At 42.5% G+C, this 12,952-nt stretch overlaps 1 protein-coding gene across 1 annotated transcript in view; it reads right to left on the bottom strand.

Annotated features, from left to right (window-relative positions):
- LOC141272373 (chloride channel CLIC-like protein 1) overlaps positions 1 to 8,674 on the bottom strand; it is a 282,354-nt gene extending 273,680 nt beyond the window's left edge. Inside the window, exon 1 of the mRNA XM_073683028.1 lies at positions 8,602 to 8,674. The gene's annotated coding sequence lies outside the window, so the exon portion shown is untranslated. The remainder of the gene's footprint in view (positions 1 to 8,601) is intronic.
- Positions 8,675 to 12,952: the final 4,278 nt, after the last annotated feature.

Raw genomic sequence — 12,952 nt, 5'->3', positions numbered from 1 at the left:
AGGTAGTGATGAGGCATTAAATAAATACAGAAAATTAAATAAATTCTGTAAAAACCAAATCAAGGCAGCAAAGTTTGAGATAGAGAGACTCATTGCCAGAAAAAGTAAAAATAATCCCAAAATATTCTTTAACTACATAAATAGTAAAAAACTAAAAAATGATAGTGTTGGCCCCCTTAAAAATAGTCTGGGTGAAATGGTGGATGAGGATGAGGAAAAAGCCAATATGCTAAATGATTTTTTTTTCAACAGTATTTACACAAGAAAATCGCATGACAGAAAACATGATTAGTGATGACAAAAATTCTCCATTAAATGTCACTTGCTTAACCCAGCAGGAAGTACGGCGGCGTCTAAAAATCACATAAGTTGACAAATCCCGGGGCCCGGATGGGATACGCCCGCGAGTACTGCAGGAATTAAGTAACGTCATAGATAGACCATTATTTTTAATCTTTAAAGTTCCATAATAACAGGGTCTGTACCACAGGACTGGTGTATAGCAAATGTGGTGCCAATATTCAAAAAGGGGACAAAAACTGAACTTGGAAATTATAGGCCAGTAAGCTTAACCTCTACTGTGGGTAAAATCCTGGAGGGTTTCCTATACTAGAGTATCTGAAGAAGAATAACATCATGACCCAATATCAACATGGGTTTACGAGGGACCGTTCCTGTCAAACTAATCTGATTAGCTTTTATGAGGAGGCAAGTTCCGGACTGGACCAAGGAAATGCAGTGGATGTTGTGTATATGGACTTTTCAAAAGCTTTTGATACGGTTCCACACAAAAGGTTGATACATAAAATGAGAACAATGGGGATAGGGGAAAATATATGATGATGCTCCAGAGGTTCTCAATGGGGTTGAGGTCAGGGCAGCATGGGGGCCACACCATAAGTTTGTCCCCTTTTATGCCCATAGCAGCCAGAGATGCAGATGTGTTATGTGCAGCATGAGATGGGGCATTATCATGCATGAAAATGATCTTGCTGCGGAATGCACGGTTCTTCTTGAACCATGGAAGGAAGTGCTGTTTGAGAAACTCAACATACATTATGGAGTTCATCTTTACCACTTCAGGGATCCTAAAAGGGCCGACAATCTCTCTCCCCATGATTCCAGCCCAGAACATTACTCCACCTCCTCCTTGTTAGCGCCATAGCCGTGTTTGCATGGGGTGTCCATCAACCAGCCATCCTCCACTCCATCCATCTGGACCATCGAGATCATTTCATGCATGATAATGCCCCGTCTCATGCTGCACATAACACATCTTCATCTCTGGCTGCTATGGGTATAAAAGGGGACAAACTTATGGTGTGGCCCCCATGCTCCCCTGACCTCAACCCCATTGAGAACCTCTGGAGCATCATCAAAAGGAGTGTCTATGATGGCGGGAGGCAGTTCACATCTAAGAAACAGCTCTGGGAGGGTATTCTGTCCTCATGCAAAACAATTGAAGCAGAAACCATCCAAAACCTGACAAATTCAATGGACGAGAGAGTTCAGAAGCTCCTTTCGAACAAGCGGTCCTATGTGCAAATGTAACATCACCTAGAATAAAGTTTTGAGTTGAAAACTGTTTGATTTCAGTTTGTAATAACCTGCTAATGCTTATAATTTCAAAAATGACCATTTTTTTGTCCTTTATTAAAATGAAAAGGTTGAAAACTCTGCTGTGCATAATAATTTGGAACATGCATTTTGAGTGCAGTTTGAGTTTTTTATTTTTTTTTAAATATACTGTTATCATAGGCAGTTTGTACAAAAACCTTTCAATTGTACTCTAATAGTTATTTGACTGGAAAATTACAATGACTGCAATTCATATAGGTAATTTGGGAAAATCTGAGAAAATATTATTTGCATAATAATTTGGAACACAGTGTATATATACATACACACACACACACACACACTGTTTAGTAACCGCTCCATGTTACTGCAGATCACCGTCTATAAAAATGAATAGGAGGTGATCTGCATGACCAAAGAATGGCCACTACACATGTACGGAGCTGCGGGGCTCCTTTAAGCACAGCGTTTGCATCTGACAGCTGCCAGAGCGGATAACGGTAGATCGGTGGGGATGCCGCGTGTCGGACCCCCACTGGTCTGATATTGATAGTAGTGGACAACTGTTTTACATGGGCTGGCCAGTCCTGAATATTTTAACACACCATCAGGATGTCTGACTGCAGTGGTTGGCTGAAGTAGTCACTTGCCCATTTGGATCAAGAATTAGGAACTACAGAGAAAGGTGAGGGATCTAGGCGTTGGACAACCCTTATAGAAGGTGTACAAGTTGCAGTTACACCTTACAGCCTAAAGGGACCAAAAGGACCCTTTACTTTGCTCCATAGACAGAAGATATTTGGAAACGCTATTACAGGTCTTTCACCACTGATGCCCACACCTTGCACAATTGGGCAGAGGTCTGTAGATAAAGGGACAGATGAAGTGGATGATGGGATGGGCATCAGTCACTCTAATCATTTCATTTACCATATAACCTGGCAATGGATTGAGCATAATCCTTTGTACACTGAGCTTCCCGCAGACTTAGAGGAGCTGCTGTCTGGCCATCAAAGTCTATCAGTGAGCTTCATGACTGGAGAAGAGACAGCCATGTACACTCCATTAACTCACATAAGGAGCAATCAAGGAGTTTTGACATTATTACTTAAGCAATATCCTTAGACATTCCCCGTAGGCTGATTAGGCAGCCAACACATAAGGTGTTATTTTACAAGGAATCATGAGAAAAGAAATATTAGGATTCAGGCAAAAATACCTGTGTAGGTGATTAAGCCTGGCAGTATGTGTGAATTAGTTAAAAGGCTATGCAGGCTTTGCCCGAACACGCCAGTGGCCAGCTTCTTCCAGTCTCCTGACTCCCCCTAGTGGCCACTTGATGTAACTGACAGCAGGTTACAAGAGCTGAGGCTAGCCTGGAATTCAATTTCTCATCCCTGTGGCACGCTTTTCACACCTCCAAGATAAGATCCAAAGTTCTGTGAGCTGACATTTGAGATCAGCACAGGATCATGGGGTGCCAGGGCGTGATCAAGAAATGAAAATTGCACAATCACCGGAGTAGAAAATAAACAGAAAACTGATAGAATAATATCTAGACAACAGGGGAAGTGAGCGGCTTCAGGAGAGATCTAGGAATCCTAATTCATTCCTACCCCTGTATGGCACTTGTTAGAAACCTGTGACTTTCCAGCTGTGGTGCGACTATAAATCTTAGCATCCTTACAATTGATGTGTTGGTTGAGGTTAAACAGGGTTGTCCAACTTCTAAAACCTTATTAGTGATTTGTTAGTGCTAAATAATTCATAGAATCATAGAAGGTTAGAGCTGGAAGGGACCTCCAGGGGCATCATGTCCAACCCCCTGCTCAATGCAGGATTCACTAAACCATCTCAGACAGATGGTATATACAGTGGGTACGGAAAGTATTCAGACCCCTTTAAATTTTCCACTCTTTGATTCATTGCAGCCATTTGGTAAATTCTAAAAAGTTCATTTTTTTTCTCATTAAAGTACACTCTGCACCCCATCTTGACTGAAAAAAAAAACAGAAATGTAGAAATTTTTGCAAATTTATTTAAAAAAACTGAAATAGAACATGGTCATAAGTATTCAGACCCTTTGCTCAGACACTCATATTTAAGTCACATGCTGTCAATTTCCTTGTGATCCTCCTTGAGATGGTTCTACTCCTTCATTGGAGTCCAGCTGTGTTTAATTAAACTGATAGGACTTGATTTGGAAAGGCACACACCCATCTATATAAGACCTCACAGCTCACAGTGCATGTCAGACCAAATGAGAATCATGAGCTCAAAAGGAACTGCCCAAGGAGCTCAGAGACAGCCACTTTAATGAGAAAAAAATGAACATTTTAAAATTTACCAAATGGCTGCAATGAAACAAAGAGTGAAAAATTTAAAGGGGTCTGAATACTTTCCCATTGTATATTTGAGCATAATAATAACAAAAAATATTGGTCCCAGGGTGCTGGATAAAGTAACAAGCCTGCTGCTCCTTTGTCACGGGGCTGACAGAGGAGCAGGTCCAGGAGGTAAGCATACCTTTTTCACTTTATCCAGCACCATTTGGCTATATTATAAAGGTGCTAGTCAATAGTGAACTACCCCTTTACCGGCGGACCCAGCAGAAGCATGCATTAACTAGGCAGCCCATAGATATCAATGGAAACTATAAAATGCTTCATATCTCGAATGGGGAGGAAAAATTGAAAATTTGCTGCATGATCTCTATTATCACTATTTCCACAATAAAAAGAAAGGCCCTGAATGAGCTTTATTTATCTAAACATACACAAATCAATTAGAAGGGGTTGTCCAATACTTTTAGACTAATGGCCTATCCTTAGGATAAGTCATCAATAACAGATGGTTAGGGGTGCGACACCCAGCACCCTACTCATCAGCTGTTCCCAATGCTGGTAGGATGTCATCATTTGTGGAGCAGAACAGCACAGCTCTGTCAACAGTATAGTGGCCCTGGCCGGGTACTGAACTTCCACCCATTAGTTGAAGGGAGAACGGTGGATCTGCAGTTCCTCATTTTGGCGACTATACAGATGTCGAAGATATGCTGTTTCGCTCCACAACTGATCACACCCGGCTGGCACTGTGATGATATCAATCTGACATTGATGACCTATCCTAAGGGCGCAGACAGACAGCTGTATAAATCAGGACTAGATCGGAACGCAGTGCTCGGACTGGCCGGCGGCTCTCCCAACCCAAGCGTGACAGCTTCATGTATTTCTATGAAGCTGGGTAGGGAGACCCGCCGGCCAGTCCAAGTATTAGGATCCGATCTCGGTCCAATTTATATGGCCGTCTGACTGTACCTTAAGGATAGGCCATCAGTATAAAAGTACTAGACAACCCCTTTTAGGGGCGTGTATACTTTGCTAAACTTCATCTGTTGCTCTAATGCATTCAGAGTAAGACATAAAACAGCTCACAGGACCTATGCAAATCTATGATCCTTCATATATACAGACCACAAACCTACCTTGTTTAGTCTGAAACTGCAGTCGCATCTTACGCCAAACCCTCTGCCTTATATTGTAACTGTAAGCAAAGGGGACTTTTTATGGAAAGTTGTGTGTATATGAGAATTATTATTGCTGGCCACTACATGACTTGTTATCTGCATTTTTAACAGTTTTTCCCTCTTGCACTAAAACCATCAGAAGTTTTGCCTTGTGCTTTTCCAAGGCTGTAACTATAGTGTGAGTAGGGGTTGTAGTCAAACCTGGGCTCTGGAGCCTGGAGGCGCCCAAAATGTCCTTTTAGCCAATAGGAGATGACCAATTATATTAAAAGGGTTGTCCAGTACTTTTAAAAATATGCCAATGTGTTTTAATGATAAATAGAAGCTTCTTTCTAATTACCTCCTGGTGCTGTTTCTGCCTGTGAGTGGCGCTATTGGTGGCCGCTCAAGGCAACACATGACCCCCCCACTGACGTCACGTGCTGCCTGTGAGCGGCCACTGATAGCGCCACTCACAGGCAGAAACAGCACCAGGAGGTAATTAGAAAGAAGCTTCTATTTATCATTAAAACACATTGGCATATTTTTAAAAGTACTGGACAACCCCCTTTAAAGACAAGTGATAGCTGGCGCACTGTAACAAGGGTTGTATGGCCTTTTTACATTGATGGCCTATCCTTAGGGTAGGTCATAAAAATCTGATCCGTGTGGGTTTGACACCCGGCACCGCCGTCAATCAGCAGTTTTCAGTGCCGGCCTGAAGTGCCCAGTTACAGAGTTGAACACAGCTATGTCAACAGTATAGTGGCCAGGGACATGAACTGCACATCATCCACCCCCTATTGATTCGGATGTGCAGTACCTGGCTGCACCCGCTATATGGTTGACGCAGCTGTGATGTGCAGCTCCGCAACTAAGCAGGCTGGCATCAGGAACTGCTGATTTATGAGGGTGCCTGGTGTCAGATAGGCCATCAATGTAAAAGTTTAAAGATTTTGTATTGGGACCCACAAGCATCAGGTTTTGTCACTTTTTTTGCTTTTCTTCCCTACCAGTTACCCCCCATAGTTAGAAAGGATAATTTGATCCCTCACTGAAGACAGATCTGTAGTCACAGATATGAGTAGGTTTTCAAAAGTGAATGCAGGAGACAAAAAGTGTCTCCAAAGTGGGGAATTTTTCTCTTATTAGATACACTTCAAAGTTTATTAGCTTCACTTGTACAGCTGATTTATGGAAAAAAAAATTTAACTTTAGCAGCTATTTAAAGGGGTATTCCCATCTCCAAGTTCCTATCCCAATATGTAGTAGGTGTAATAATAGTAATATTAGCAAATACCTCCAATTAGAAATGTAGTATAGTTCTTCTGATTCGCTATGTCTCTTTCCTCATGTGCAGGCATTGCAGTAACTTAGGTACCTTAGGTATCAATAAATCTTGGTGGCACAGAACGCTGTCCCTGGTTCAGGGGTGGACACAGTCCGAACAAGGCCCTTGTGCAAGAACAATATACGGGTCCTTTGCAGTCCAATAACTCATAATAATGCATTACTTTTTGTCTGTGACAGAAGCTGCTTTGGAGGTGGAAGTGGGCCCCGTTATCTCACCAATGGTATGTCCGCCCCCCACCCTGATTCACCAATTATCCTACCTTAGATCTCTCTTACTAAGCACTAATCAATACACACCAGGAACATCACACAAGACTTGTCGGTTACGAGATAATCTGACCCAGTCGTCTAGACATCAAAATCCGGTCCTTAAAGAGAACAAGATCCTTAAAAGAGTTGTCCACTTCTCGGACAACCCCTTCTGGATCCTTATATTTCCCCAGAGATAATGAATTAGGGCACGCTCACACTAGTGAATCTGATGATTCTCTCATGCAAGAGAATCGGATACTATATGAAAATGACCATTGGCTCAAACTCTGCTGCCAGTGTGATCAGAGTTTCATTTTATGGTGATCCGATTCTCCCGCATGAGAGAATAAGATCACAGGTGCGGTGAAGATGTAAAACTTAATTTCTCCATCTTCTCCATTCTGTGATTCGGCATATATCGGCCTGCACTCCGCAAAACATCAGACTGCGCTCTGATGTCATCTAGCACCCATAGACTTGTATGGGTGTGCGCTGTCCGATATACGCTGCTAATCGTAGCACGCAGCGATTTTTTTTTCTCATGCTGACCCGGCATAAACGCTAGTCAGCACTGCTCCATAGTATAACATTGGTGCGAGTGCTATCCAATGAATATTGAATAGCACTCATCCGAGTTATAAACTGGCTACTCGCCATTGTGAGCGAGCCCTAACATTTACACTCACCTACGGTGTCGGCGGCGTTCTAGCAGTGTTGGCACTGGCTCTCCCTGGGATCATGTGACATTGTAATGTCACGCGAATCCTGCATCCAATCAGCGCTGGATTCACTCTCCCCTCCTTCAGACAACTCAAGACATCCAGAGGAAGTGAGAGAGCAGTCACAGTCCTCTGGATGACAATTAACTCCGTGGGAGAGGAGTGAAGCCAGAGCTGATTGGCTGCAGGCATAACGTGACATAATGTCATGCGATCCCCGGGAGAGCCATTGCTGCCAACGGGGATTGCGCCAGAGTTGAGTATAAGTGTTATTATTTTACTGGGGTAATTAGAAGGGGTTGTCTGAGTAGTGGACAACCCCTTTAATAGCCCATTTTTTCCTGCTTCCTGCATCACCTTCAAGAACTGACTGCTCATTTTCTGCCTAAAATATCACACCACTGACAGGAGCCACTGTATCAAGATAATAAATGGGATGTCCCTGCACTTATAAATATTAAAGTAGTTGTCTGTTACATAGGATAGGTCATGAAAGTGAGATTGGCAGGGGTCGGACACCAGGTACCCCCACTAATCAGCTGTTACAAGCTCTGTTAATGGCTGGATGTGAACACATGGCAAGAACCACAGTGCACAGCTTGAATCAATGTGTGGCGGATGCTGCAGAACAGCTGGTGTTCTGTTGACTAGGAGCAAATAACAGCTGATCGGTGGGCGTGCCCAGTGTCGGACCCTCTCGTATCCCATGGATAGGTCATCTATACAGTGTGACTGGACAATCCCTTGAAGCTTCGTAATAATTAAGGTTCAGCTATGAAAATGAGTAATTGGACCCGTGTGCCGCCATACGGTGCCTTGTATGCTCATTGCTTCCAGGAGAGAACTTCTATGGTATGGTATGGTAATTATTTGTGTAGTTACCAAAAAAATTCATTATTTTGCGCCTTGGGAGTCACAGTCACATGACCACCAGACTTCAAAGATGACATAGCAGGACAGAAAGGGTATGTGCATTGTTTACAATGGAGACTATGTTATAAAAGCTACAAAACATTGTATCATGGGTGTCTGATACATTGTATAACACATGCACCACGTGACCTCAGCCCCCTCCTCAGAAAACCGATAACTCCCACCATGCCCTACTAAAAACTTGCTGGGACTAGTAGTTCTACACGATTTACAGCGCTGTCAGCGCCACTAGATGTCTATATTTGACTCCTTGTCACTTACCGAGTCCTGAACACTTTTGTTTTTCCTTCCTTGCGTTTAATTCAGCCGCCTCTACGGATTCCTGCAAGGAACAAACAACTTCACAACTCGCAAGCATCATTCAAATATCAGCTTGGGAAGCTCTGAGAAGTGTTCTGCTCCCATCTAGTGGTCGGATGTGAGTACTGCAGTCACCGGATTATTCTCGATGACACCGTGACAATCGTATTACTAAATCTAGATCTGTAAATTCCCTGAGGTTTTGCAGTTGAAGCCTGCAGCAAATCTCCACTTATCATAATCCAGAGGCTGAGTTATCAGGATAAACTGCTGCGTAATCTGATGAAAGGGATCATGGTGAAATAACAGGATTTGTATGGGGGGTGACAGATGGATCTTGTCTGGGATGTAGTAACTCTATCATGTAATGGATATGAAATGTATATGTCTAGAATGTCGCACATTGTGGCCTGAATATATACGATTCTGTTTGAAACATGGCTTATCAGGCCAGTGTCCCGCGCAATACTTGTATACTAATAAATTAAATCATTTTGCAACTAAAGAAATTTCCAACTGTTTTGTGTCTACAGCTTTAATACAGACTTTTGTGTCCCCATGGTTACAGACTACTAATATTCCCTCTGTAGTCTGATCGTTCTTCTTCATAACTTTTTGAGAAGGCATACGCATTAGAATAGGGGCGCGAGCAGGATGAGACTACACACAGGGGTTATTTGTAATCAGTAGCCATAAAGACGCATGGCTCTGCATAGGAGCTGTGTACACAAAATGAATATTTTTTAAAGTTGATGTCTCAACAATTCTTTTTCCTAATTATGTATGTAATTTAGGGTTACTGTATTAAAATACTCACCGATTATCACCTTCCTCACTCAATATAAGGCCACCTTCAGTATTTGGTCAGTATTTTACATCAGTATTTATAAGCCAAAGCCAGGAGTGGAACATTCAGAGGAAAAGTATAATAGAAACACGTCACCACTTCTGTATTTATCACCCACTCCTGGTTTTGGCTCCCACTCCTGAGAAAAAATACTGACCAAATACTGAACATGTGAACGTGGCCTTAGACTATGGAGCCTCGTTATTTGGGCTCATTCAGACACCAGTGACTTTTCTTGTAAGCAAAAAAAAAAAAAATGGTCCAAGTCTCATCAGTGTTTTTGTCAGTTTCATCGGAGTTTGGTCAGGGTCAGTTTTTACCATTAGTGCTTGGTTAGTTTCATCAGTTTTTCCCACAAAAAAGAAAAACAATGAAGGTTTCTCAACCATCTCATATCAAGCAGTCCGTGAAAAACGGACAACCAACCGTGCTGTCTGATGTTTTCCACAGACCCATAGACTTTCATTGATGAGATTTATCCAACACTGGGATCAAAATCGAACATGTCTTCATGATTTTGTGCTGACCACTCGGTTCCCAATAATACACGGACATGTGAACAGTTCGGTAGGCTATAAGGGTATGAGTTCTATCCGTGAAAAACAAGGATAGCACTCGTACACGAAAAACTGACATCTGAATGAACCGTTAGGATCACGGACTTATACAGTGGGGGGAAAAAAGTATTTAGTCAGCCACCAATTGTGCAAGTTCTTTCACTTACAAAGATGAGAGAGGCCTGTAATTGACATCATAGGTAGACCTCAACTATGAGAGACAAAATGAGAAAACAAATCCTGAAAATCACATTGTCTGATTTGGAAAGAAATTTTTTTTTTCAAATTTTGGTGTAAAATAAGTATTTGGTCAAATACAAAAGTTCATCTCAATACTTTGTTATATATCCTTTGTTGGCAATGACAGAGGTCAAACGTTTTCTGTAAGTCTTCACAAGGTTGTAATAGAGAGGAGATGATAAAAAGCTGCACTCACCGTTTATGTAAAAATAAGAATCCTTTATTTCATATTCAAATAAAATGAATGGAAAGCAATTGTGATTACCTCCTCTGTCTGGGAGGTTCACTCGTTCTAATCCGGCGAACCTTAGTACCTGGGGATCAGCATTATGAACTTTGGAAAATGTGATATAAATCTTTGTGAACCTTTTTTTCGTAGTAATAGAATGGAGATGCTCTCTGATGTGTATAAAGAGGGGGCGTATGGTTTTACAATCACAATAAGTTATTATTGCAAAAAGAAGCCAAATGGATTTCTGTTACAAATGCTACCGGCCCTATAGGTTTAAATGATAGATCTGATTTCTCTATGTTTTTATAAATGATTTTATTGTTTGTTTGCACACTATATGTAAATGTCATTGCATAGTTAATTATCCACCTGTTTAAGAAAGGACAAGATGTTGTTTCTTCATCACATGGACCCGCAGAAGCGCTAGTCAGATCGTGAAACAGCTGTCGTCCACCTCCTCCCCGCACTCCCTGCTTTCCATTCATTTTATTTGAATATGAAATAAAGGACTCTTATTTTTACATAAACGGTGAGTGCAGCTTTTCATCATCTCCTCTCTATTGGACTATTGTTTCAGCATTTTAAAGCTGGCACCGCAAGTTTATGCGATGTGTATTTGCCGTTAAGATTCAGGTGTGGTCATTATGCATTTAGAAGGTGGTCCAGGCTCATTCTCTATTTAGCTTCACAAGGTTGGCACACACTCTTGCTGCTATGGTGGCCCATTCCTCCATGCAGATCTCCTCTAGAGCAGTGATGTTTTGGGGCTGTCGTTGGGCAACACAGACTTTCAACTCCCTCCAAAGGTTTTCTATAGGGTTTAGATCTGGAGACTGGCTGGGCCACTCCAGGACCTTGAAATGCTTCTTACGAAGCCACTCCTTTGTTGCCCTGGCGGTGTTCTTGGGATCATTGTCATGCTGAAAGACCCAGCCACGTTTCATCTTCAATGCCCTTGCTGATGGAAGGAGGTTTCCACTTAAAATCTCACGATACATGGCCCCCGTTCATTCTTTCATGTACACGGATCAGTCGTCCTGGTCCCTTGGCAGAGAAACAGCCCCAAAGCATGATGTTGCCACCCCCATGCTTCACAGTAGGTATGGTGTTCTTTGAATGCAACTCAGCATTCTTTCTCCTCCAAACAAGACGAGTTGTGTTTCTACCAAACAGTTCTACTTTGGTTTCATCTGACCATATCACATTCTCCCAATACTCTTCTGGATCATCCAAATGCTCTCTAGCAAACTTAAGCCAGGCCCGGACATGTAATGGCTTAAGCAGGGGGACACGTCTGGCCTTCAGGATCTGAGTCCCTGGTGGCGTAGTGTGTTACTGATGGTAGCCTGTGTAAAGTTGGTCCCAGCTCTCTGTAGGTCATTCACTAGGTCCCCCCGTGTGGTTCTGGGATTTTTGCTCACCGTTCTTGAGATCATTCTGACCCCATGGGGTGAGATCTTGTGTGGAACCCCAGATCGAGGGAGATTATCAGTGGTCTTGTATGTCTTCCATTTTCTAATTATTGCTCCCACAGTTGATTTCTTCACACCAAGCTGCTTGCCTATTGCAGATTCAGTCTTCCCAGCCTGGTGCAGGGCTACATTTTTGTTTCTGGTGTCCTTCGACAGCTCTTTGGTCTACAGTGTCTTCACTTTGGAGTGTGACTGTTTGAGGTTGGGGACAGGTGTCTTTTATACTGATAACAAGTCCAAACAGGTGCCAGTACTACAGGTAATGAGTGGAGGACAGAGGAGCCTCTTAAAGAAGAAGTTCCAAGTCTGTGAGAGCCAGAAATCTTGCTTGTTTGTAGATGACCAAATACTTATTTTCCACCAAAATTTGAAAAGAATTTCTTTCCAAATCAGACAATGTGATTTTCAGGATTTGTTTTCTCATTTTGTCTCTCATAGTTGAGATCTATCTATGATGTCAATTACAGGCCTCTCTCATCTTTTAAGTGGGAGAACTTGCACAATTGGTGGCTGACTAAATACTTTTTTTCCCCCACTGTATTGGGAGAGCAGCTCCTTCTCTACATTTTGTGAGCAAAGCTGCAGAGCCTTAAAGGGAACCTGTCACGTAAAAAAAACGCTATTAACCGGCAGATATAGGGTGAATCTGCAGGATAACAGCGTTATAAAGCCATGCAGCTGCTACACTGAAAGCCAGATGCTGGGAGGAAATTAACTTTATTCCTCCCAGCAGCCTCAGACTTTCAGTCATAGAGGTGTGGCCGACACGGCTTCAGAGACATCTCAGTACATAGTTAGCGGTGGTTGTAACCACACCCCGGCACTGACTGACAGCCGCTTCTGTACTCATGCACTGCTGAGGCGGCTGTCAGTCAGTGCTAAGACCTGGTTACACTCATTTTTACTGAACTGTGACTGAATCTGTGCCGGCCGGGCCTCTATGACTGAAAGCAGGAGGCCGGGA

This window comes from Phyllobates terribilis, unplaced genomic scaffold, assembly GCF_046119375.1.
Source record: "Phyllobates terribilis strain yellow unplaced genomic scaffold, ASM4611937v1 Scaffold_5__5_contigs__length_657084704, whole genome shotgun sequence".
Taxonomy (NCBI): Eukaryota; Metazoa; Chordata; class Amphibia; order Anura; family Dendrobatidae; genus Phyllobates; species Phyllobates terribilis.
The sequence above is the reverse complement of the archived record's forward strand: the minus strand, read 5'-3'. Positions and strand labels throughout refer to the sequence as shown.